The sequence below is a fragment of the Aquarana catesbeiana genome, linkage group LG06 (assembly GCF_042186555.1).
Source record: "Aquarana catesbeiana isolate 2022-GZ linkage group LG06, ASM4218655v1, whole genome shotgun sequence".
Taxonomy (NCBI): domain Eukaryota; kingdom Metazoa; phylum Chordata; class Amphibia; order Anura; family Ranidae; genus Aquarana; species Aquarana catesbeiana.
Window position 1 is genome coordinate 35,750,018 of NC_133329.1, and position 27,964 is coordinate 35,777,981.

At 45.6% G+C, this 27,964-nt stretch overlaps 2 protein-coding genes across 5 annotated transcripts in view; one reads left to right on the forward strand and one right to left on the reverse strand.

The window, feature by feature from the left end:
* Window positions 1-27,964, reverse strand: part of LOC141148310 (guanylate-binding protein 1-like) — a 1,084,899-nt gene that overhangs the window by 259,805 nt on the left and 797,130 nt on the right. The window lies entirely within an intron of this gene.
* LOC141148309 (guanylate-binding protein 6-like) overlaps window positions 1-27,964 on the forward strand; it is a 291,205-nt gene that overhangs the window by 136,321 nt on the left and 126,920 nt on the right. For 2 of the 4 annotated variants that reach the window (XM_073635613.1, XM_073635614.1), the window contains exons 1-2: window positions 8,552-8,666; window positions 9,051-9,121. The exons of 1 other annotated variant lie outside the window; for it this stretch is intronic. The gene's annotated coding sequence lies outside the window, so the exon portion shown is untranslated. Of the gene's footprint in view, window positions 1-8,549; window positions 8,667-9,050; window positions 9,122-27,964 lie in introns of those variants that run through there. One more of the 4 variants, XM_073635620.1, reaches the window with a different exon arrangement.

Genomic DNA, 27,964 nt, shown 5'->3' on the forward strand with positions numbered 1-27,964 from the left:
TAACAAAAAGTAGAAAATATCATTTTTTTAAAAAATTTTCGGTCTTTTTCCGTTTATAGCGCAAAAAATAAAAAAACGCAGAGGTGATCAAATACCATCAAAAGAAAGCTCTATTTGTGCGAAGAAAAGAATGCAAGTTTAGTTTGGGTACAGCATTGCATGACCGCGCAATTAGCAGTTAAAGCGACGCAGTGCCAAATTGTAAAAAGTGCTCTGGTCAGGAAGGGGGTAAATCCTTCCGGGGCTGAAGTGATTAACCACTTCAATACCAGGCACTTTTACCCCCTTCCTGCCGAGGCCAATTTTCAGCTTTCAGCACTGTCACACTTTTTTAATGACAATTGCACAGTCATGCAACACTATATCCATATGAGATTTTTTTTCACACAAAAAGAGATTTATTTTGGTGGTAACTACCCTCCTGGGTTTTTTTTTTTGAGTGCCATAGACTGCAACGTAAACCCTCAAAGGTCGCATGAAAGTCACATGTGTTCTGCGTGAATTAGGCTAATACCAATGTTATGTAGGCTATTTCTCTTCTAAATAAGTATTGTTTTATTATGGACAGAATACTGCATTATGGACACAAAATTGTGCTCGGGCAGATAGGAAATACATATGTCTTTCTAAGAATGCTTACATTTATTTGCTAATCCCTCTAGTGTTCTCTAGAATTGTTACATTATATCTCTTGTTACTCTCAACTCCATCTAGTGGCCATAATACAGCATTTACAAAATTACACCCGACATACAGGACAAGAGAAGTAGTACTGTGCAGAGGGTGTGGCTGTTTGTGGAGCAGCTGAAGTCTGTGTGGTGCTGAGCTCCTCTGATGTCTGGTACAAGCCCAGGGTTGGGCTCCCCTGGGCGGGGATCTCTCTCAGGAGAGTCCCAGGCTTTCCGGCCTGCACAAGGACTGTCAGGTGAAGCTGTGGTTGGTGGTGAAGCCGGAGGACAGAGCTCTGGGAATGGGAAGCAATCTGCAGAGACTGTAAGTGGACATGGAAATGTTTGTATGAAAAGTACGGATAATACTGATAAGAGGAAGTCTGGTGATGTTATTCAGCAAAAGAGTTCTCAGTCCAGCCAGCCATTGCAGGCCCAGCAAGCCCAGCACAGTGCAGCTCAGTCTGTTCAGAGACATGTTATTATCGCTCAGCACAGTCCAAACTGTGGAAGTGCAACTCAAACAACCCCTCAGAGTGGGGCTCATTCAGTCCAGGAACATACTAATACCACCCAGTACAGTCCAAGTTCTGGAAGCGTGATCCAATCCAGCCAGCCATTGCAAGCCCAGCACAGTGCAGCTCAGTCTGTTCAGAGACATGTTATTATCGCTCAGCACAGTCCAGACTCTGGAAGTGCAACTCAATCCAGCCAGTCATTACAGTCAATGAAAAACCCTCAGAGTGGGGCTCATTCAGTCCAGGAACATACTAATACCACCCGGTATAGTCCAAGTTCTGGAAGCGTGATCCAATCCATCCAGCCATTACAACCACAGCAAGCTCAGCAGAGTGCAGCTCATAGAGCTCAGAGTGGAGCAGAGACATCGGTTTCTCCCAGTACTCCTCGCAAATACACCAGAACTTCCTTAGAACAGAAAACCATTAAAGAGAACATACAGCAGTGTGTAATGGTGAGCAGCGGCCAGGGCCGTTCATCGCGTTCTAAGTTGCAGCAGAATAAAGAGGAGGGTGGTAATAATTCTCCACATTCTGCCCCAGTGAAACCATCTACACCCAGCAGAGACCCTCAGACCAGTACTGGTAATGGGAAGGTGGATCAGGATTTCAAGCGTCCTTCAGCCGCGAAGCAGAAAGTGTTAAAGTCTGAACCTGCGCTGCACCTGGCTGACAAGATTCCTTTCCTTGTAAAAACTATGGCATCCCTGAGAAAAGCAAAGACTAAGATCCAGAAGCAGATTGAATGTGTTTATAGACTTAAAGCTGCCAACCCCAAGAAGGAAATTTTATATGCCAGCAAACTGAACTCCCTGGGCATTGAACTGGCCGGTGTGTCAAAGGACATTGATGCTGTTCTGGAAGAACTGGGACCAGTAGCGGAGGTGTACTACAATTGTGATCGATTTGAGGCGGGATTGAGTGGAAGGATTGAGTCTTCTACAGAGTCAGACTCTGGGGATCCGGTCCAACGCACGCAGCCACCACATGTGTCTCCTGAAGGGAAGACTGTGCAGCCTCTGGAGGACAGTGAGGTTGGAGCAGATCCTCCTGCTGGACTTCCAGCTCTGGAGGGTGGTGGGAACTTCAGTATAACCCAGCAGACATTCACAGTACAGGAGACTCAGAGGAGTGACATGGTGGACTCCCAGCACATGGATTGTGAGAACAGTTAATAATAATAGGGAAGAAAATGAGGGAATTAGTGGGACTTTATTAGGTATAGGGGTGCCGCTCAGGTCCCCCCCTCCATCCCGGTTGAATGAAAATGATAAAAAATAAAAAATAAAGAGGTAGCGGGACTTTTTATATAGACACTCGGGAGCAGGAATAAAATTGATAGCTTTTGTTAGAATCAAATGGTTATAGAGTTTCTGTATTCGAAAAATTCAGTGCATGATGCTATATATACAACTATTCGTACAACTACTACAATTCATTGAAGCCAGAAGAGATATACATACATGTTCCAACAAGGAATCAATACATAATACATAGTGTAAAAACATTTAGAGCATGGTTACATGATTAAATGGAAAAATTGGAAAACAAAGAAAAAGGGGGGGTTTTAATTGTAGGGGGAAAAAAACAAATTATTATGGAACGGCCTGGTCAGATGCATCAATGTGTACACTAGGTTGTTGGCTCTACGCGTTTCAAGGTATTTAACCTATCATCAGGAGCAAGGAACCATAGTGATAATCTAAAAAATGAAGGAAAAATATTTAATTAGAAGTGCTGCTGCCACTAGTACTCCTGGTGGGAGCCATGCTGGGGGGACTAATGTTCATGGGGGGAGTAACACTGGGGGGACTGGTGTTCATGGTGGGAGCCATGCTGGGGGGACTGGTGTTTATGGTGGGAGCCATGCTGGGGTGACTGGTGTTCATGGTGGGAGCCATGCTGGGGTGACTGGTGTCCATGGGGGGAGTAACACTGGGGGGACTGGTGTTCATGGTGGGAGTAACACTGGGGTAACTAGTAATGATACTGCTAGTAATGATGATATGAGGTGCAGTGATGATGTCACTAATATTGATGTGGTGAATAATTCTGATGTTACCAATGCTGGTATATCTGAATGGGGTCATCAGCAGTCTGAGGGCTCTGAGAATGTAGCGATGGAGGAGTCAGTTCAGAACAACTCTCAGTATTTCCCCCCTTTGGTGGATCCACCACCTGCTCCAGGGGAATGCTGGTCCATCTGGTCATGTCCCTCCTCGGAATGCCTGGAGCCGTTGGGCCCCTTCTTTTTCCACCAGTAACAGTTATACTGGTCAGGCCTTTAAGAGAATGTGGTCAGACTGAAGCATAGGGGTTCCAGAGAGGAGCTCCCTGATAGGAGGTTTGTAGTAAGGGAGTTGCTGTGTCATCAGATGGGGTTTGCTCCTGCAGACATATTGGCAGTCATCAATCTCCCTGACAGACAAGGTTATGATGTCAGCTTTAAGCTCAAGTCTGACTTAGACAGGTTCTGGGCCAGTTTCAGTGGTTTGCGGGACAAAGAGGGTTGGAGGAATTTCATCTTTATTCCTATCTCCAAACCTGACACAGCAAATGTTACCATCATGTTCTGGAATGAGTCTGTGCCCCCCCAGGATGTTGTCATCTGGCTTAGAAGACATTGTGAAATGGTTTCTGAGTTGACAAAAACTAAAGACAGTGATGGGATCTGGACGGGTGGTTGGAGGGTTCTTGTTAAGTTGAGGCAAAGTAACAATGTTACCCATCACCTGCCAAACTCCTTTTTCATTGGGCGGGAGAGAGGAGTTTGCTTCTATGCAGGTCAGCCCAGGTTATGTTATAAATGTGGTAAATCTGGCCATGTGGCGAATGTTTGTACGATCCTGAAGTGTAATCTTTGTGGGGAGGTTGGCCACATCAGTTCTACCTGTGAGAAGGTTAAGTGCAATCTATGTGGTGGGCTTGGCCGTTTCCATAGGGATTGCCCAGAGGCCTTCCATAATAAGGATGGGGAATCTGCAGACAATGAATTGTTGGCTGCAGCAGAACAACTAGAGGAGGAAGCCTTAATAAATGGAGCTGTATTGACTAGGGAGGAGGTGGTCCCGGAGGTCCAGGAGGCTACTCCCGGGCGGACGGACAGTGTTCAGCAGGCTGAGGAGCAGCCGGTCCCACACTCCTCTTCTGTTCCAGTTCCTGTCTCTGTAAAGATCACTGGTCAGAAGAGGAGGAATAGGAAAAAAGATAAATCTACCCGTAAACCCGAAAGTGACTGGACATTAGTGCAGAAGCCAGCTAAAAAAGTGAAAGGGGCACCAGAAGTGGGTACAGCAGTTTCCACCAATAGGTATGAAGCCTTATCAGATTCGGAGGCTGACTCCTATTCTCTGGAGGCCCAAGAACTGGAGCAGGAATTAAAGAGTGGAAAAGGAGTATGTGATTGGCTCAGAGGATGACCCGCCCACTAAAAGGCGTCCGCCCCCTGATCCTGGATCCGCAGAATCTGATATGGAAACTGGTAGTGGGCAGAGTGACTCCGATTCTGACTTATAATGAAATGTTGGAGAAGTATAGATTTATGGAAAGGAGTCTTATTGTCACATTTATTCCTATTTGATGCCCTTTAACTGCTAAGTGTTTGATCTGAACAACATGTCAGTAATTGTTGTATTTATGTTATTTTCAGTCAGTTAGTTTGTTATTATGTATCTTGTTTGTTTTTTAGAAATAAAAATCTCCATACATACAGAATAAGAACAGATACCGTCAGAACAGTCCGTCCTTGCATCAGGTGTCCCAGCAGAGTCCGTCCTTGCATCAGGTGTCCCAGCAAAGTCCGTCCTTGCATCAGGTGCCACCAGCAGAGTCCGTCCTTGCATCAGGTGTCCCAGCAGAGTCCGTCCTTGCATCAGGTGTCCCAGCAGAGTCCGTCCTTGCATCAGGTGTCCCAGCAGAGTCCGTCCTTGCATCAGGTGTCCCAGCAGAGTCCGTCCTTGCATCAGGTGCTCCCAGCAGAGTCCGTCCTTGAATCAGGTGCCCCCAGCAGAGTCCGTCCTTGCATCAGGTGCCCCCAGCGGAGCCCCCCTTACATCAGATGTCCCCAGCGGAGCCCCCCTTACATCAGATGTCCCCAGCGGAGCCCCCCTTACATCAGATGTCCCCAGCGGAGCCCCCCTTATATCAGGTGTCCCCAGTGGAGCCCCAGTTACATCAGGTGTCACCAGCAGAGCCCCCCCTTACTTCAGATGTCCCCAGCGGAGCCCACCCTTACATCAGGTGTCCCCAGCGGAGCCCCCCTTACATCAGGTGTCCCCAGCGGAGCCCCCCTTACATTAGGTGTCACCAGCGGAGCCCCCCTTACATTAGATGTCCCCAGCAGTGCCCCCTTACATCTGATGCCCCCAGCGGAGCTCCCCCTTACATCAGGTGTCCCCACGGAGCCCCCCTTACATCAGGTGTCACCAGCAGAGTCCCCCCTTACACCAGGTTTCCCCAGCAGAGCCCCCCTTACTTCAGGTTTCCCCATCGGAGCCCTCCTTACATCAGGTTTCCCCAATGGAGCCCTCCTTACATCAGGTTTCCCCAGCGGAGCCCCCCCTTACATCAGGTTTCCCCAGCGGAGCCCCCCCTTACATCAGGTTTCCCCAGAGGAGCTCCCCTTACATCAAGTTTCCCCAGCGGAGCACCCCCTTACTGTAGGTTTCCCCAGCGGAGCCCCCCTTACACCAGGTTTCCCCAGCGGAGCCCCCCTTACATCAGGTTTCCCCAGCGGAGCCCCCCCTTACAACTGTTTTTTTCCTAGTATGTCTCCGCCAGCCGTGTGGTTACAATAATGGGGCGGGGGGTGGTGGGAGCAAAGCGGGGCGGAGGGTGGGCGGGGACACAGGAGCTCCATCTAGCCGCCCAGCCGTGTTCCTGGTCTTCTTAAAAATGGCGGCCGGCGGAGCGCTAGCTGCGGCGGTGGAAAATCGTGGAAAACCCGGATTTCTCGGGACATTTCCCGGAAGCAATAAATTCAGGAATTTGTCTAAATCCCAGAAATGCCCCAGGAAATTTGGGACAGTTGGTAAGTATGCATACATACAGAATAAGAAGAGATACTGAGAATTACACCTGATATACAGGACAAGAGAAGTGGTACTGTGCAGAGTCCATACATACAGAATAAGAACAGATACCGTCAGAACAGTCCGTTCTTGCATCAGGTGTCCCAGCAAAGTCTGTCCTTGCATCGGGTGCCACCAGCAGAGTCTGTCCTTGCATCAGGTGTCCCAGCAAAGTCTGTCCTTGCATCAGGTGTCCCAGCAAAGTCCGCCCTTGCATCAGGTGCCACCAGCAGAGTCCCTACTTGCATCAGGTGTCCCAGCAGAGTCCGTCCTTGCATCAGGTGACCCCAGCAGAGCCCCCCTTACATCAGATGTCCCCAGCGGAGCCCCCCTTACATCAGATGTCCCCAGCAGCGCCCCCCTTACATCAGGTGTCCCCAGTGGAGCCCCCCTTACATCAGGTGTCCCCAGTGGAGCCCCCCTTACATCAGGTGTCCCCAGTGGAGCCCCCCTTACATCAGGTGTCCCCAGCGGTGCCCCTCTTAAATCAGGCGTCCCCAGCGGTGCCCCTCTTACATCAGGTGTCCCCAGCGGTGCCCCCCCTTACATCAGGTGTCCCCAGTGGAGCCCCCCTGACATCAGGTGTCCCCAGTGGAGCCCCCCTTACATCAGGTTTCCCCAGCGGAGCCCCCCCTTACATCAGATATCCCCAGCGGAGCTCCCCTTACATCAGGTGTCCCCCTGCGGAGCCCCCTTACATCAGGTTTCCCCAGCGGAGCCCCCCTTACATCAGATGTCCCCAGCGGAGCCCCTTTACATCAGGTTTCCCCAGCGGAGCCCCCCTTACATCAGGTGTCCCCAGCGGAGCCCCCCTTACATCACGTTTTCCCAGCAGAGCCCCCCTTACATCAGATGTCCCCAGCGGAGCACCCCCTTACATCAGGTGTCCCCAGCGGAGCCCCCCTTACATCAGGTTTTTCCCAGTGGAGTCCCCTCTTACATCAGATGTCCCCAGCGGAGCCCCCTTACATCAGGTTTCCCCAGCGGAGCCCCCTTACATCAGGTTTCCCCAGCGGAGCCCCCTTACATCAGGTTTCCCCAGCGGAGCCCCCCTTACATTAGGTTTCCCCAGCGGAGCCCCCCTTACATCAGGTTTCCCCAGCGAAGCCCCCCTTACATCAGATTTCCCCAGCGAAGCCCCCTCTTACATCAGGTTTCCCCAGCGGAGCCCCCCTTACATCAGGTTTCCCCAGCGGTGCCCCCCTTACATCAGGTTTCCCCAGCTGTGCCCCCCCTTACATCAGGTTTCCCCAGCGGAGCTCCCCTTACATCAGGTTTCCCCAGCGGAGCTCCCCTTACATCAGGTTTCCCCAGTGGAGCCCCCCTTACATCAGGTTTCCCCAGTGGAGCCCCCCTTACATCATGTTTCCCCAGTGGAGCCCCCCTTACATCAGGTTTCCCCAGCGGAGCCCCCCTTACATCAGGTTTCCCCAGTGGAGCCCCCCTTACATCAGGTTTCCCCAGCGGAGCTCCCCTTACATCAGGTTTCCCCAGCAGAGCCCCCCTTACAACAGTTTTTTTTCCTAGTATGTCTCCGCCAGCCGCATGGTTACTATAACGGGGCGGAGTGGGGCAGGGGTGGTGGGAGCGAAGCAGGGCGGAGGGTGGGCGGCGACACAGGAGCTCAGTCTAGCCGCCCAGCCGTATTCCTGGTCTTCTTAAAAATGGCGGCCAGCAGAGACAATGTCTCCGCCGGCCACGGACCTCTAGCTGCGGCGGTGGAAAATCGTGGAAAACCCGGATTTCTCGGGACATTTCCCGGGAAGCAATAAATTCAGGTAATTGTCTAAATCCCGGAAATGCCCCGAGAAATTCAGGACAGTTGGTAATTATGCATACATACAGAATAAGAACAGATACTGAGAATTACACCAGACATACAGGACAAGAGAAGTAGTACTGTGCAGAGTCCATACATACAGAATAAGAACAGATACTGAGAATTACACCCGACATACAGGACAAGAGAAGTGGTACTGTGCAGAGTCCATACATACAGAATAAGAACAGATACTGAGAATTACACCCGGCATACAGGACAAGAGAAGTGGTACTGTGCATACATGCAGAATAAGAACAGATGACAGGGATTATTATTATTATTATTATTATACAGGATTTATATAGCGTCAACAGTTTTCACATCGCTTTACAATATAAAAGGGAGACAATACAGTTACAATACAACAAAATACAAGAGGATTAAAATGAAAGTGAAAGTAACATTTTTATGTGCTGCTAGGAAATCTTCCATTTATAGGAAAAGCCTCCCCCATCCCTTTCCCCCCTCCCCTTCTCTACACTCACCCTCCCCCACTCACCCCTCCCCATCCATAGCAGATTCCTATAGAAAGTGACTGCAGTTGTACTGATAGAAGACAGAAGAACTCCGTCCTCTGATCACAGTCCAGGTAATTATAACCGTCCTTTCTATTCTGATCATGTCTTATCTATGGAAATGTATCCATAGTGGAATATAACATAGAGTATTAATACTGATTATTTTTTATTGTTATTATTAATATATATTTGTATAATATCATCAAATCTTATTGTGATGTTTAGGAAATCTTACTGAATGAAGTGAAATCAAATTCCTCTTTGCAGAGAGCATCCAATCATGTGCAGTGAAAAATTGAAAAAAAAAAAACAACAGAATGTTTGCTCACACATGATTGGATGATTGAAGTCTGCACAACTTCACCTCATTCACTAAGATAGGTAAAATAAATAATTATATAATAATATATATAATATAATTTATAATAAATTCTCCCCTCCCCCACCCAATTCAGAATCCTATATAAAGTGACTGCAGTTGTACTGATAGAAGACAGAAGAGCTCCGTCCTCTGATCACAGTCCAGGTAATTATAACCGTCCTTCCTACTCTGATCATGTCTTATCTATGGAAATGTATCCATAGTGGAATATTATATAGAATATTAATACTGAGTATTATTATCAATAATAATATTTACTATTATTAATATTATTGTTATTTATTGAAAACTAGTATAATATAATCCGATCACCATGTGTTATCTATGTAAATGTATCCATAATAGAATATAATATAGAATATTAATACTGATTATTATTATTATTATTATTATTATTAATATTATTAATTACTATTATGACTATTGTTGTTATTTATTGAAAACTAATACAGTAAAACCTTGGATTGCGAGCATAATTCGTTCCAGAAACATGCTTGTAATTCAAAGCTCTTGTATATCAAAGCAAATTTCCCCATAAGAAATAATTGGAAACTCAGGTGATTTGTTCCACAACCATTTATTCATAAGTCCTTCGGTTTATAGTCCATATAAAAAGATTATAGCAATGTGACCAGGTTGTGTAACCATAAAATGTCTATCTACAAATGTGCGCCTCCACAAGGGGATTAAAAGTGAAATCCAGCAGAAGCTTCAGAGTATAAAAGAGAAGAGAGGCGCCTCTAAATGTAGCAATATGTTGCTAAATGTTGTACCTTCATTAACTACTTGCTTACTGGGCACTTAAACCCCCCTCCTGCCCAGACCAATTTTCAGATTTCAGTGCTCTCACACTTTGAATGACAATTACTCAGTCATGCAACACTGTACCCAAACAATTTTTTTGTCCTTTTTTTCATACAAATAGAGCTTTCATTTGGTGGTATTTGATCACCTCTGGGTTTTTTAATTTTTGCGCTATAAATGAAAAAAGACCGAAAATTTTGAAAAAAAATGCTTTTTTCTTCGTTTCTGTGATAAAATTTTGCAAATTAGCAATTTTTATTCATAAATGTTGGCCACAATTTATACTGCTACATATCTTTGGTAAAAATAACCCAAATTAGTGGATATTATGTGGTCTGTGTGAAATTTATAGAGTCTACAAGCTATGGTACAAATCATAAAAAAATGATCACATCTGATCACACCTGATGTACTGAGGCCCATCTCCTTTCTTGAGACCATAACAAGCCAGGAAAGTACAAATGTCCCCCAAATGACCCCTTTTTGGAAAGTAGACATTCCAGGGTATTTAGTAAGAGGCATGGTGAGTTATTTGAAGTTGTCATTTTTTCCCACAATTCTTTGCAATTTAAGGTTTTTTTTTATTTTTTATATTTTTTTCAGAAAATTGTCATTGTAATAGCTTATTTCTCTCACATGGAATGTGCATACCACAAATGACACCACAAAATACATTCGGCTACTCCTCCTGAGTATTACAATACCACATGTGTGGGACTTTTTCACTAACTGGCCACATACAGAGGCCCAACATGCAGGGAGCATCATCAGGTGTTCAAGGAGCATAAATTACCCATCTAACTTGTTGACTACCTATTACATTTTGAAGGCCCTAGAGCACCAGGACAATGGAAACGCCCACAAAATGACCCCATTTTGGAAAGCTAACACCCCAACATATAATCTATGAGGCATAATGAGTCTTTTGAACGGTTCATTTTTTTCCAGAAGTTTTTGGAAAATGTGGAAAAATATGAAAACGCATTTTTTTTTACACAAAGTTGTCCGTTTATAAGATATTTCCAACACATAGCATTTACATAGCAAAAATAACACCCCGAAATACATTCTGCTACTCCTCCTGAGTAAAACGATACCACATGTGTGAGACTTTTACACAGCCTGACCACATACAGAGGCCTAACATTGAAGTAGCACCTTCAGGTGTTCTAGGAGCATAAATTACACATCTCATTTCTCACCCACCTATTACACTTTTGAAGGCCCTGGAGCACCAGGACAATGGAAACGCCCACAAAATGACCCCATTTTGGAAAGCTAACATCCCAACATATAATCTATGAGGCATAATGAGTCTTTTGAACGGTTCATTTTTTTCCAGAAGTTTTTGGAAAATGTGGAAAAATATGAAAACGCATTTTTTTTTACACAAAGTTGTCCGTTTATAAGATATTTCCAACACATAGCATTTACATAGCAAAAATAACACCCCGAAATACATTCTGCTACTCCTCCTGAGTAAAACGATACCACATGTGTGAGACTTTTACACAGCCTGACCACATACAGAGGCCTAACATTGAAGTAGCGCTTTCAGGTGTTCTAGGAGCATAAATTACACATCTCGATTCTCACCCACCTATTACACTTTTGAAGGTCCTGGAGCACCAGGACAATGTAAACGCCCACAAAATGACCCCATTTTGGAAAGCTAACACCCCAACGTATAATCTATGAGGCATAATGAGTCTTTTGAACGGTTCATTTTTTTCCAGAAGTTTTTGGAAAATGTGGAAAAAAATGAAAATGCATTTTTTTTTACACAAAGTTGTCCGTTTATAAGATATTTCCAACACATAGCATTTACATAGCAAAAATAACACCCCGAAATACATTCTGCTACTCCTCCTGAGTAAAACGATACCACATGTGTGAGACTTTTACACAGCCTGACCACATACAGAGGCCTAACATTGAAGTAGCACCTTCAGGTGTTCTAGGAGCATAAATTACACATCTCATTTCTCACCCACCTATTACACTTTTGAAGGCCCTGGAGCACCAGGACAATGGAAACGCCCACAAAATGACCCCATTTTGGAAAGCTAACACCCCAACATATAATCTATGAGGCATAATGAGTCTTTTGAATGGTTCATTTTTTTCCAGAAGTTTTTGGAATATGTGGAAAAAAAATGAAAACCCATTTTTTTTTACACAAAGTTGTCCGTTTATAGGATATTTCCAACACATAGCATTTACATAGCAAAAATGACACCCCAAAATACATTGTGGCACTCCTTCTGAGTATGGCAATACCACATGTGTGAGACCTTTACACAGCCTGGCCACATACAGAGATCCAACATGCAAGGAACACCATCAGGTGTTCCAGGGACACATAGCATGCATATACCAAGAATTACACCCCAAAATACATTATGCTGAGCAAAGAGAAACAAAAGATTACCTGTGGTTTTAGTAGTATAGTTGTCCCCAGGAGGATAGCACTGGTCCAGGCAGCAGGCAGGGACTTGGTCAGCAACAGCGAACACAATTTTTCAGGCAGCAGGCAGAAATACTGTCCATAGTCAGTACAGGCAGCAGGCAGGGATACTGTCCATAGGTCAGTGCAGTGCAGGGTCAGTGCAGGCAGAGATTGTCAGCAGTGCCAAAATATTGGTCTTGGTAGTAGGCAGGAACAAGGTCCATGTGCTGTGGTCAGTGCGACAAACAGAGGCATGACAGCAGTAACTCCTACAGGCAGCAGGCAGAAGTAGGGCCTCGTTCAGGACAGAATGGGGACAGGGGTAGAGGCTTCTCCCACCCAAATCTCTTTGAAGCCTCCGAGTCTCCAGACCCTAATCTAGGAATGAGAAAACAAAGAAAATTGTTTTCTTCATCCAGAAAAACTATTCTGGAGCCCCTCACATATGTGAGACCCCTGTGTTGAATCCCACTAGTCCAGTTGCAGGGTACAAGATCAGTCCAAGAGGCAGGCAAGAGGCATGGTCAAACAGTCCAAGGTCAGTTCCAGATCAGGCAAAGGTATGTACAGAATCGTTAGGCAGAAGCATGGTCGAATAACAGTCCAGGGTCAGTTCCATATCAGGCAGAGGTATGTACAGAATCGTTAGGCAGAAGCATGGTCGAAAAAACAGTCCAGGGTCAGTTCCAGATGAGGCAGCGGTATGTACAAAATCGGCAGGCAGAAGCGTGGTCAAATAACAAGCCAGGGTCAGTTACAGAGCAGGCAGTGGCATAAGGGGTGTGAAGGCAGGAACTGAGGATTACGGTTACCATACTTCACTAATAATTTAGTGAAGTATGGTAACGGCGGAAGCATTCACCTATACAGAGGCCTGGTTCGGAAGGACATTCTGCACAATAATAAGATGTGTCTCTTCTGACTCCTGCTCTGGTACACACCTTACATCTTTTTTGGCGTCTTTGGCCTGTTGGTCTGGGAGGGAGTTTATCTGGAAAGTGGCGCTCGGAGAGTCGACTAACAACATCTGATCGGATGTTTACTGGTGGGCCGTTCGGGAATATAAGGGCAGTGTAAATTTCCTCCAGGTAGCCAAGGAAGCGTTGGGGGTTTTGGGTGGATTTGCGGTAAATGATATAGGAGTTGTATATGGCCAATTGAAAAAAATAAATCGCTACTTTTTTGTACCAGTGGTATGTCCTTCTTGAGGCAAGATATGGTTCCAACATTTGATCGTTAAAGTCGACTCCCCCCATAAACAAATTGTATTGATGGATGCATGTGGGTTTCTGGATGGGGCCATTCCTTCTGGGGATTTCCACATAGGTGTTGTTGTGGATGGAAGACAACATATACACATCCCTTCTGTCCCTCCACTTCACTGCCAGAATCTCTTTGTTACGCAGACATGCCGTTTCTCCTTTTCTCAACTTATTAACAAGACTTTGAGGAAAGCCCTTCCGATTTTTTTTCACGGTGCCACATGCTGGCGTCTTCTTCTGATGAAGGTTGTGGAACAGGGGCAGAGAAGTGTAGAAGTTATCTACATACAGGTGGTATCCTTTGTCGAGTAGGGGGTATATGAGGTCCCAAACAACTTTCCCGCTGGTTCCCAAGTAGTCCGGGCAATTAGGAGGCTGCAGCTGGGTGTCCTTCCCTTCGTACACCCTGAAGGAATATGTGTACCCTGTGGCTCGGTCACATAGTTTGTACACCTTCACCCCATAGCGGGCCCTTTTGCTGGGGATATATTGCTTAATTTTAAGCCTGCCGCTAAATTTCACAAGGGACTCATCTACACATATTTGTTGGTCCGGGGTGAACAGCTGGGGGAATACTTCGGAAAAATAATTTAATATTGGGCGAATTTTGTAAAGCCTGTCAAAATTTGGATCAGTTCGGGGAGGGCACTGGGTATTGTCGCTGAAATGTAGGAACCTCATTATCATCAGATACCTGGTTCTGGGCATTACCGCGGAGAAGAGCGGCATGTGGTGGAGGGGGTGGGTTGACCAATAGGAACGGAATTCGTTTTTTTGAGTGAGCCCCATATTCAATGTGAGGCCCAAAAAAACCTTGAACTCCTCCACTGTCAGGTCTCTCCACTCATAGGGACGGGCATAATATGATGTGGGATTTTGCAAAATAAATTGCTGTGCATACAGGTTGGACTGGGCCACAATTGACGCCAACATGTCCTCCGTAAAAATTAAATTAAAAAAATTAATTGGGGTGAAATTCCCTGTATCCACCTGGACTCCTGGCTGGGCCGTGAAAGGGGGAACGCTAGCTTCTCCTGAATTGGGAGGAAGCCACAAGGGGTTCTGAAGTGCAAAGGGAAGGCTGGCATGGGACCTAACCCTTTGGGGCTGGGGTGACACCCCACTGGTACTTGGCCTTTCTTGCCGAGGCACTGCGGTGCTAGTGGATGGCACTGCAGTGCTAGTGGATGCCACTGCGATGCTGGCGGATGCCACTGCGGTGCTGGCGGATGCCACTGCGGTGCTGGCGGATGCCACTGCGGTGCTGGCGGATGCCACTGCCTCCTCACTAGAACGCCTTAGTTTGGCGGGCCGAGTTTCTTCCTCCGAGTCTGTAAGTGTTTCACTACTGAGGACTGGCTCGTAATTTACGTCAGAATCCGAATTGGAGAGGGAATCTGAATTGGAGAGGGAATCTGAAAAATAGAGCTCCGCGTTGCTCTCGTCGGCCGTAGAAAGAATTTGGTATGCCTCCTCGGCGGAAAAGCTTTTTTTGGACATGGCTGCTGGTGGTTTATGAGATTGCACAGCTGTGTGCTAAGCCTGCACTGATGAGGTGGCACTAATTGATGGCACAGATGTGCACTGATGAGGCGGCACAGGTGGGCACTGATCGCACAGATAGGCACTGATGAGGCGGCACAGATGGGCACTGATGGGCACTGATGAGGCGGCACAAATGGGCACTGAGGCAGCAGATGAGCACTGAGGAAGCAGCACAGATGTGCACAGATTTACACTAATGAGGCGGCACAGGTGGGCACAGATATGCACTGATGTGGCACAGGTGAGGTGGCACAGATGGGCACTGATGAAGCGGCACAGATGGGCACTGATGAAGCGGCACAGATGGGCACTGATAAGGCAGCACAGATGGGCACTGATAAGGCAGCACAGATGTGCACTGAAGCGACAGATGGGCACTGATTGGTACAGATGGGCACTGATGAGGTGGCACAGATGGGCACTGAAGAGATGGCACAGATGGGCACTGAGGAGATGGCACAGATGGGCACTGATGAGTTGGCACAGATGCGCACTGATTGCACAGATGCGCACTGATTGCACAGATGCGCACTGCACAGGCGGGCACTGATGGGCACTGATGGGCACAGATGGGCACTGATGGGCACAGACGGGCACTGATGGGCACAGACGGGCACAGATGGGCACTGATGATGCACTGATGGCACAAGTGGGCACTGATGTGCACAGGTGGGCACAGATGCACTATATTGGTGTCACTGTGGGCACTGTTGGGCACTTTTTGGGCACACTAGTAGTTTTACTACTCACAGAATCTCTCTCTCCTCACACGCTGTCTCTGTGTGAGGAGAGAGAGAGCCGGCAATGAGAGATGATCTCAATTGTTTACCTTTTAGATCATCTCTCATTGGAGGCGGCGATCGCGCTGTAAACGGCCGCTGTGATTGGCCGTTTACAGCGATCTGTGATTGGCTGTGTCCAAGGGACACGGCCAACACAGATTTTCCCCGAGGCGCGCTCACGAGAGCGTGCTGGGAATGAGGAAAGGGGACGACGTCAATGGACGTCGTCCCGGTTTTTCAGATCCGCGCTGTTGACGTCATTTTACAATGGCCCGGATCTGAAGCAGTTAAATGTAACAATATTGCTACACTTAGAGGCACCTCTCTTCTCTTTTATACTCAGTTGTGACGCTACTCTCATATCAAGACATCTCTTGTGTATATACAAATAGGGCTTCTTCAGGAGTACTTTAATATCAGACCCATTCCTGATGAAGCCCTATTTGTATGGCGAAACATGTAGAGACTAATCAGCTTTGCATGTAGTTCTGTATATTCTGTGATCGATTCTTTGGAATGTTTATTCTATGTATTCATCCTTTTTAACGTATTAAATGTATATATTTTTCTATAATCTATTTGTTATGTTTGCGCTTTCAAACGCTGACAAAATCCTTCTTTATTTGTTTATTCATAAAGGGATGTGGCGCTATCTATAGTTTTAGTAACCTAGCTCATATCAAAATTTGCAGAGCTATTCATTTTATGAAATTTCATGTACATTCATTCTTAGTGAATGCGGCAAAATTGAATGTTGTTAGGCTATTTTTTCTCTAGGTTGAAAGTTTCTATTTATACAGAATAAAGTGAATGAGGAAAATACATCATTATCGCCAATGGATGGAGCTGATGATGGTAGGAAAAAAATCTGTATTCTCTAATGACATCAGCTCCATCTAGTGGTCATAATGTGGTATTTTCCCAATTCACTCTATTCAGTATTAAGAATAGCATTCCACCAGGAGAGAAAATATTCTCATAATATTTGTTTTTGCCCCCATTTACCCAGAATGTAAATTTTAACTGCACCCCCAAATATATCAAGCCTTAAAATTGCACACTTCCATAAAATGGTGAAAAGCTACAGTACAGAATATAAAAAAAGCGGGTGAATACACATTTTGAGTACCACATCCATAAATGTACAGAGTACTGTCTGTAGGAGAAAGCAGACTTTTAACCACTTAAAGGGGTTGTAAAGGTACATTTTTTTTATATTTTGCATATACCTGATATATATGCTGCATACATCTGTCATCTATATATTTTTTCCACCAAAATATTTATTTTCCCTGTTTTATACAAACCTATTTTCGGAACCTCCTTTACAGTCCCTTTAGATTTTCACAGCTTTCGGGGTATTGGAGCGCGCTCCCTGCCACTACGTCACATTCTGAATGTGAACTACAATTCCCTTTATGCTTAGCGGCATCGCATATGTGCATTGCCGCATTTTCCCAGACTGCTTGAATGAGAACGAGCATGGGAGGCGGAGCTACAATGTTACATAGTTACATAGTAGGTGAGGTTGAAAAAAGACACAAGTCCATCAAGACCAACCTATGTGTGGGATTATATGCCAGTATTACATAGTATATCCCTGTATGTTGTGGTCATTCAGGTGCTTATCTAATAGTTTTTTGAAACTATCGATGCCCCCCGCTGAGACCACCGCCTGTGGAAGGGGATTCCACATCCTTGCCACTCTTACAGTAAAGAACCCTCTACGTAGTTTAAGATTAAACCTCTTTTCTTCTCATTTTAATGAGTGGCCCCGTGTCTTGTTAAACTCCCTTCCACAAAAAAGTTTTGTCCCTATTGTGGGGTCACCAGTAGACATGTGCACTGACAAAAAATTTGTTCGTTTTCGTTTCATTCGTATATTTTTTTTTCCATTTTTCAGGTCAATCATTCTGATCGCAATTCGTAAATTCATACACTCATTCGTTCATTCACACATATGTAAATTCGTACATTCGTACATTCATAAATTCGTACATTCGTAAATTAGAAAATTTGTATATTCATAAATTCGTACATTTGTAAATTTTGAAAATTCGGAAATTTGTAAATTCGAAATTTGAAAATCCAAAAACCCCCCAAAAATTTGTAAATTAGAAAATTTGTATATTCGTAAATTCGTACATTCGTAAATTTGAAATTTGAAAATCCAAAAACCCAAAAATTCGAAAATCTGAAATAGTAACTGACTATTAAATTATAGGTATTGTAAATTCCTTTCAAATTTGGCTGTTAGTGAACATAACACATACGAATTTATCCGAAGTTACGAATTATCCAAAATAAGGAATGCTGCATCTAAACAAATGAAACGGAACAAATGAATAATAAATAATAATAATAAAAAGTTTTTATTATTATTGTTATTTATTATTATTAATTCATTACGTTCCATTCGTTTGGATACAGCATTCGTTATTTCGGATCATTCATAACTTCGGATAAATTTGTATGTGTTACGTTCACTAACAGCCAAATTTGAAAGGAAATTACAATACCTATAATTTAATAGTTACTATGGATAGTTAAAGTGGTGTTCCACCCAAAAAAAAAAACTACATGAAAAATCCTAAAAAAAAAATACAAAAAAAAATTTGGATATTTTTTTTTCTTACTCACCTCCTAAATGCCTGTTGCTAGGGGGTCCCTCGTAGTCTGCCTCTTTTAGTGCCTGGGCTGGTGACATCACTTCCGTCTCGGCACAGGAAGGGCTCAGATCTGCTCCCTCCCTCCTGTCATTCATCTGGGACCCATTACAGGTCCCAGGTGACTGAGCGGTCAATCACGGCGCTCGGCGCCGCTCGCGCATGCTCAGTGGGTGCCAGGCTGTGAAGCCACAGCCCGGCGCCCACAGTTGCAATGCCGGCGCCGCCAAATGGAGGGGGAGACGAGCGGGGCTTCAATCCCCCGCATCGCTGGACCCAGGGACAGGTAAGTGTCCAATTAAAAGTCAGCAGCTGCAGTATTTGTAGCTGCTGACTTTTATTTATTTATTTTTTTTTTTAGTGGCCCTCCTCTTTAAGTTATTATTAGTTAGTTATTATTTCAGTTTTCCGAATTTACAAATTTACGAATTCTCTAATTTACAAATGTACGAATTTACAAATTTACAAATATTCGGAAAAATTTGTTAAATGGATTTTCGTTAATTCGGATATTTCTGAATTAACGAATTTGTCGAAATTTGTTAAAAAAACAAATTCGGAACGAAACAAATTGCACATGTCTAGTCACCAGTATGGTACAGTACCTGACCGCGAGATTGTGTTTCCAGCGCGATAGCATCGCGCTGGTTCTCGGCGACAGGGTACTGTGCATGTCGCGCTGGCTCACTCATCGGGAAAGGAAAACTTTGTCTTCCTTCCGCGATGAGTGACAGGCAGCGCTGACAGCTGTCTGGTATGAATCCTGAGGCGGGAACACCGCGCCAAATTTTAAATGAAAAAACCGGCGTGGGTTCCCCCCTCGGAGGCATACCAGGCCCTTAGGTCTGGCATGGATTGTAAAGGGAACCCCCTATGCCGAAAAATCGGCGTGGGGGTCCCCCCCAAATCCATACCAGACCCTTATCCGAGCACGCAGCCCGGCCGGCCAGGAAAGGGGGTGGGGACGAGCGAGCGGCCCCCCCCTCCTGAGCCGTACCAGGCCGCATGCCCTCAACATGGGTGGTGGGTGCCTTGGGGGAGGGGGGCGCCCTGCGGCCCCCCACCCCAAAGCACCCTGTCCCCATGTTGATGAGGACAAGGGCCTCTTCCCGACAACCCTGGCCGTTGGTTGTCGGGGTCTGCGGGCGGGGGGCTTATCGGAATCCGGGAGCCCCCTTTAATAAGGAGGCCCCCAGATGACGGCCCCCCACCCTGTGTGAATGAGTTTGGGGTACATGGTACCCCTACCCATTCACCTACGGGAAAGTGTCAATATAAAAAAAACACACTACACAGGTTTTAAGAGTCATTTATTAGTCAGCTCCGGGGTCTTCTTCCGACTTCGGGGGGTCTCCTTCCGACTTCTCCCGGTATTCGGCCTCTTCTCCCGGTGTTCGGCCTCTTCTCCCGGGCCCCGCCGCTATCTTCTTCCAGCTCTATTGCCAGCGAGGGGCCCGGTCTGCTGCCGCTGTCTCGCCGCCGCTGTCTTGTCGCCGCTGTCTCTCCGCCGCTGTCTCTCTGCTTCTTCTCTTCTTTTCTTCTTCCCCGATGTTGACACGACGCTCTCTCCGGCTCGAATGCTGTGTGCGAGCTGCGGAGCCATTTATATAGGCGGTAACCCCACCCCCTTACGACGTCATGGTCCCAGCATGCGCAGGGACTCTGGGGCCACGCCCCCTTATGACGCCAGAGTCCTTAGAAATTACCGGATTTCTTCCAGCCGAAAGACCGCGATCCTCTCCAAGATGGCGCCGCCGCGGTGAGCAATCCTCCTTTCTCCACAGGCAGCTCGCGGTCTGCGATGTCAAGCCTGGGCTCACAAGCAGGCCCAACGTACAGCTCTCCGGGAGCCTCTACACCTATGTCCCGCAGCCCAGCAAAGTCAAAACCTCGTCTGGCACAGGACATCCAGCAAGAAAGCATGAACCCAGACTCTATGGAGGACACAAGAGAGCTGGTGGACCCAATCACAGCATTCCCCACAACAGGTAAGCCTGTATCTGACACCACACTAAAAGACATGCTTGTCTCCCTTCGCAGCTCCATGCACACAGATATGATGCAGTGTGTAAACAACTTCAAATCTGAACTAGGAGCCCTGGGAGGGAGAGTCAACCATATAGAGGATAAAATGGGGGACTTTGCAGCATCCCACAACACCCTAATTGATGCCCATAATGACCAGTCTGAAGAGATCACATGGCTTAGGTCAAAGGTCGCCGACCTTGAAGACAGGTCAAGAAGGAACAACCTTAAGATTAGGGGGTTCCTGAAACTGTTCTTTCTCCACAACTCCAGCAATATGCCCAGGATCAAATCAAAACCTTCCTACCCACCATTTCAGAGAATGAAATCTACATCGATCGCATCCACAGGCTCCCATTGCAAGTACATTTTTATCAAACTAAGGAACAACTTATGTCTGCGTTCCGCAAAAACCAACAACCCCCAGAAAGATTTGCACATATCCTATTATTTGCAGATCTCTCAAAATTCACCATGCAAAAGCAAAAAGCCTTACTGCCGGTGACCAAGGCCCTTCGTAATCATAATATCCTATACCGGTGGGGATACACTGTTAAACTAACAGTTACCCACGACGGCAACACCACGGTAGTCACAGATGTGGAAGGGGGGCTCAAGCTACTCCGATCATTGGATATACTACCTGACCACTCCTCAGTGGGCCCCTCACCCCCTGCGAAACTCAACACTCAGTACGACTGGCAAACGGTGTCCAAAAAGAAAAGCACCAAACAAAATAACACAAAAGCACCCAAATACAAAGATTAAACCTACTTCACCTTATCAAGGTTCCTGATAAAGTCTGGAGTATGCAGCTAAGATTTTTCCCCCTCTGAAATATGGGCAACTGTTCTGCCCTCAAATGCAAGTTTGACTTCTACATCTTATTGCAATACTTGATTTTTTTACAATTAACTTTTATTTTTTCCCCTACTTCAACCTCTCTTTCCCTCTACTGGTCTGACCTCCGGGTTAACATCTTCACTACTACAGATTCATGCAACCCAAGTCATCTCAATAACCGCCGATACCTCAAATCAAGAAGGACTGTTCTACTGGGACTAAGGTACTGTAAACACCTACCCTTATACTACATAAATGGCGCTTAAAAAAGTCTCAATTAACATAAATGGCCTCAATCACCCGGCCAAAAGAGCCTCGGTTTAGAATGAGGCAATAAAACTCCAGGCAGATGTCTTATGTCTCAAAGAGACACACTTTGTAGCTGGCAACACCCCCTACTTTCAACAAAAAAATTTCCCCATATGTTTTTTGCCTCAGCTCCCTCAAAACAAAAGGAGTCCTTATCGCTATCAGAGACTCCGTAGCCTTCAACCTATCAGAAAAGTACGTGGACCCAGCCGGAAGATATCTCATACTCTTGGGAGAACTTAATAACAAACCATATACAATTGCTAATCTATATGCGCCAAATTCCCACCAACTCCGCTTTCTCAGGAGACTTTACCGCAAAATCTCTACTATCCAAAAAGGATCCCTGGTTATTTGTGGAGACCATAATTTATCACCCGACTACTCTTTGGATACCACCTCCAAGGCCAAACGACCTCCTCTTTCACTTCAACCCCTGCTACACTAGGACCGGATTGGAGAGGTCCTATTATGTTTCCTTCCCCTTTTTCAACCACATTGCTCCCTGCTAGGCTCAGAAAACATCTATGATGTACGGAGATGCCAACATGCCAACGAAAAGGACTATACCTTTCATTCTGCTAGACACAATTCCTATTCTAGAATAGATCTGATAATGGTAGATAAGATATTATTACAAGCTCTGTCCTCCTCCACCATACATGACATAGCATAGTCTGACCATGCTCCTGTGTCCATCACTGTGGTGGAGGGGCACACTCCAAGTCCAGCGTATATCTGGAGAGCTAACTCACGTATCTTCCAAACGCCACAACATGTTAGGAATATCAATAAGAACTTATCTGAATTTTTTGATGTAAATGCCAACTCTGTATCTGACCCGGCGGTGCTGTGGTGCGCCAATAAGGCTTTTGTTAGGGGGTTGATGCTTCAGATATGTGCAAGGGAGAAGAGGCAGAGGACACAAAAGCTGAACCTATTAATTAACGATATCAAAACCCTGGAGACCCTGAATAAACAAAACTCTAATTCTCATATTCCCCAAAAACGTTCTCAACTTCGTTCTGATCTCAGACTCCTTTTAATTGAAAGATATGACAAACACATACAATCTCTAAAATTGTCCCATTATTCTTCAGGCAATCGAGCAGGCAAATTCTTAGCCCAGAGGCTCAAAACTGCCAGGACCAAATCTAAAATCCCCTTCCTGATACACCCTATAGGTAAACACAAAATATTCAACCCTAAAGAAATAGCAAATTCATTTTCTGAATATTACTCAACACTATATAACTTAGATAAAGACCCTGACACACCACAACCAACAGAGAAGAGCATTCAGGCTTTCTTGTCACAAATTAATCTTCCTTCTCTCTCCCAAACACAACTTGAGGCCCTTAACGCCCCTATAATGGAGTCTGAGATCCAGAAAGGGATACGCACACTCCCTTTGGGTAAGTCTCCAGGCCCAGATGGCCTACCTAATGGCTATTACAAGACATTCCAATCCAAATTTACTCTGCTGCGGTGTCCTCTGCCTCATTTCCCTCAGAAATGCTTAAGGCTTATGTGGTAACTATTCCAAAACCCGGTAAAGAGCCCACGTCCCCGGCCAACTTTAGACCAATATCACTACTCAACACTGATGTTAAGCTTTATGCGAAAATATTAGCCCATAGATTACCTCCCATCCTCCCCTCCCTTATAAAACCTGATCAATCTGGTTTCACGGCGGGAAGGCAGCAGGCTGATGCCACAAGAAGAGTCATTAACATTATGCAATACGCTCGATCCTGTCGGATGCCTTCTCTGCTCCTCTCTTTGGATGCGGAGAAGGCATTCGACAGGATACACTGGGGCTATATGAGTCATACACTACAAAAATTTGGTTTTACTGGCCCCATCCTATCTGCTATACTGGCCTTGTACTCTTCCCCCTGTGCACAAGTTTTCACCTCTAATTTACTATCAGATACCTTTACCATATCTAATGGTGCTAGGCAGGGCTGCCCCCTTTCTCCCTCAATCTCAGGATTCTCCATTCAAGGACAATCACATAACATAAACTTATTTGCGGACGATATTATTCTATTCCTTTCCTCGCCTAACATATCACTGAGACACGCACACGACACCCTAAATGAGTTCAGTAGAATCTCATATTACAAAGTTAACTTTACGAAATCAATCATACTAGACTTAGCAATAACTCCATCCTTAAAGTCCCAACTACACGCATCCTTTCCCTATACATGGTGCAAAACGAGTATTACCTACCTAGGCCTAATACTGACCAAAAACCCACATAACCTAGCGGAAGCCAACTACTCATCCTTAATTACTAAACTCACAAAAGAAACAAATAGACTGGCCAATATAGAATAACTTGGACCGGTCGCCTTGCCTCATTTAACCACTTGACGACCGCCTCACGCAGATATACGTCTGCAGAATGGCACGGGCAGGCAAAATCACGTACCTGGTACGTGATTGCCTTCCCGCGGGCGGGGGTCCGATCGGACCCCCCTGGTGCCTGAGGCGGTCGTCTTGTGACTGGGAGTGATGAGAGGTGAGGGGGAGGCCATCCGATCGTGGCCCCCTCTCGCGATCGCTCCCAGCCAATGGGATTCTTCCCCTGCCTCTGTGTAGGGGATGTGATGTCATCTCTCCTCGGCTCGGCAGTTTCCGTTCCGGCGCCGAGGAGAGAAGACTGAAATGTGAGTGCACAAACACACACACACACAGTAGAACATGCCAGGCACACTTTACACCCCCCTTTACCCCCGATCCCCCCGATCACCCCCTAATCACCCTTTCCCCCCCCTGTCACACTGACACCAAGCAGTTTTTTTTTCTGATTACTGCATGGTGTCAGTTTGTGACAGTTACTGTGGTAGGGCAGTTAGTATTAGCCCCCTGTAGGTCTAGGGTACCCCCTAACCCCCCCTAATAAAGTTTTAACCCCTTGATCACCCCCCGTCGCCAGTGTCACTAAGCGATCATTTTTCTGATCGCTGTATTAGTGTCACTGGTGACGCTAGTTAGGGACGTAAATATTTAGGTTCGCCGTCAGCGTTTTATAGCGACAGGGACCCCCATATACTGCCTAATAAATGTTTTAACCCCTTGATTGCCCCCTAGTTAACCATTTCACCGCTGATCACCGTATAACCGTTACGGGTGACGCTGGTTAGTTTGTTTATTTTTTATAGTGTCAGGGCACCCGCCGTTTATTACCGAATAAAGGTTTAGCCCCCTGATCGCCCGGCGGTGATATGCGTCGCCCCAGGCAGCGTCAGATTAGCGCCAGTACCGGTAACATCCACGCACGCAGCATACGCCTCCCTAAGTGGTATAGTATCTGAACGGATCAATATCTGATCCGATCAGATCTATACTAGCGTCCCCAGCAGTTTAGGGTTCCCAAAAACGCAGTGTTAGCGGGATCAGCCCAGATATCTGCTAGCACCTGCGTTTTGCCCCTCCGCCCAGCCCAGCCCAGCCCACTCAAGTGCAGTATCGATCGATCACTGTCCCTTACAAAACACTAAACGCATAACTGCAGCGTTCGCAGAGTCAGGCCTGATCCCTGCGATCGCTAACAGTTTTGTTGGTAGCATTTTGGTGAACTGGTAAGAACCAGCCCCAGGCAGTGTCAGGTAAGCGCCAGTAGCGCTAACACCCACGCACGCACCGTACACCTCCCTTAGTGGTATAGTATCTGAACGGATCAATATCTGATCCGATCAGATCTATACTAGCGTCCCCAGCAGTTTAGGGTTCCCAAAAATGCAGTGTTAGCGGGATCAGCCCAGATACCTGCTAGCACCTGCGTTTTGCCCCTCCGCCTGGCCCAGCCCAGCCCACCCAAGTGCAGTATCAATCAATCACTGTCACTTACAAAACACTAAACGCATAACTGCCGCGTTCGCAGAGTCAGGCCTGATCCCTGCGATCGCTAACAGTTATTTTGGTAGCGTTTAGGTGAACTGGCAAGCACCAGCGGCCTAGTACACCCCGGTCGTAGTCAAACCAGCACTGCAGTAACACTTGGTGACGTGGCGAGTCCGATAAGTGCAGTTCAAGCTGGTGAGGTGGCAAGCACAAGTAGTGTCCCGCTGCCACCAAGAAGAAGACAAACAGGCCCGTCGTGCCCATAGTGCCCTTCCTGCTGCATTCGCCAATCCTAATAATTGGGAACCCACCGCTTCTGCAGCGCCCGTACTTCCCCCATTCACATCCCCAACCAAATGCAGTCGACTGCATGAAAGGCATTTTCTTTATGTCCTCCCGAGTACCCCTACCCAGCGAAACCCCCCCAAAAAAGATGTTGTGTCTGCAGCAAGCGCGGATATAGGCGTGACACCCGCTATTATTGTCCCCCCTGTCCTGACAATCCTGGTCTTTGCATTGGTGAATGTTTTGAACGCTACCATACACTAGTTGAGTATTAGCGTAGGGTACAGCATTGCACAGACTAGGACACACTTTCACAGGGTCTCCCAAGATGCCATCGCATTTTGAGAGACCAGAACCTGAAACCGGTTACCGTTATAAAAGTAACAGTTACAAAAACAGTGTAAAAAAAAAAAAAAAAAAACACAAAAAAAAATATAAAATAAAAAATAATAGTTGTCGTTTTATTGTTCTCTCTCTCTCTATTCTCTCTCTATTGTTCTGCTCTTTTTTACTGTATTCTATTCTGCAATGTTTTATTGTTATGTTTTATCATGTTTGCTTTTCAGGTATGCAATTTTTTATACTTTACTGTTTACTGTGCTTTATTGTTAACCATTTTTTTTGTCTTCAGGTACGCCATTCACGACTTTGAGTGGTTATACCAGAATGATGCCTGCAGGTTTAGGTATCATCTTGGTATCATTCTTTTCAGCCAGCGGTCGGCTTTTATGTAAAAGCAATCCTATTAGCTAATTAGCCTCTAGACTGCTTTTACAAGCAGTGGGAGGGAATGACCCCCCCCACGGTCTTCCTTGTTTTTCTCTGGCTCTCCTGTCTCAACAGGGAACCTGAGAATGCAGCCAGTGATTCAGCCAGCTGACCATAGAGCTGATCAGAGACCAGACTGGCTCTAAACATCTCTATGGCCTAAGAAACCGGAAGCTACGAGCATTTCATGACTTAGATTTCGCCGGATGTAAACAGCGCCATTGGGAAATTGGGAAAGCATTTTATCACACCGATCTTGGTGTGGTCAGATGCTTTGAGGGCAGAGGAGAGATCTAGGGTCTAATAGACCCCAATTTTTTCAAAAAAGAGTACCTGTCACTACCTATTGCTATCATAGGGGATATTTACATTCCCTGAGATAACAATAAAAAATGATTTAAAAAAAAAATGAAAGGAACAGTTTAAAAATAAGATAAAAAAGCAAAAAAATAATAAAGAAAAAAAAAAGCACCCCTGTCCCCCCTGCTCTCGCGCTAAGGCGAACGCAAGCGTCGGTCTGGCGTCAAATGTAAACAGCAATTGCACCATGCATGTGAGGTATCACCGCAAAGGTCAGATCGAGGGCAGTAAGTTTAGCAGTAGACCTCCTCTGTAAATCTAAAGTGATAACCTGTAAAGGCTTTTAAAGGCTTTTAAAAATTTATTTATTTGTTGCCACTGCACGTTTGTGCGCAATTTTAAAGCATGTCATGTTTGGTATCCATGTACTCAGCCTAAGATCATCTTTTTTATTTCATCAAACATTTGGGCAATATAGTGTGTTTAATGCATTAAAATTTAAAAAAGTGGGTTTTTCCCCAAAAAATGCGTTTGAAAAATCGCTGCGCAAATACTGTGTGAAAAAAAAAATGAAATACCCACCATTTTAATCTGTAGGGCATTTGCTTTAAAAAAATATATAATGTTTGGGGGTTCAAAGTAATTTTCTTGCAAAAAAAAATAATTTTTTCATGTAAACAAAAAGTGTCCGAAGGGGCTTTGTCTTCAAGTGGTTTAGAAGAGTGGGTGATGTGTGACATAAGCTTCTAAATGTTGTGCATAAAATGCCAGGACAGTTCAAAACCCTACCAAATGACCCAATTTTGGAAAGTAGACACCCCAAGCTATTTGCTGAGAGGCATGTCGAGTCCATGGAATATTTTATATTGTGACACAAGTTGCGGGAAAGAGACAAATTTTTTTTTTTTTTTTTTTGCACAAAGTTGTCACTAAATGATATATTGCTCAAACATGCCATGGGAATATGTGAAATTACACCCCAAAATGCATCCTGTTGCTTCTCCTGAGTATGGGGATACCACATGTGTGAGACTTTTTGGGAGCCTAGCCGCGTACGGGACCCAGAAAACCAAGCACCGCCTTCAGGCTTTCTA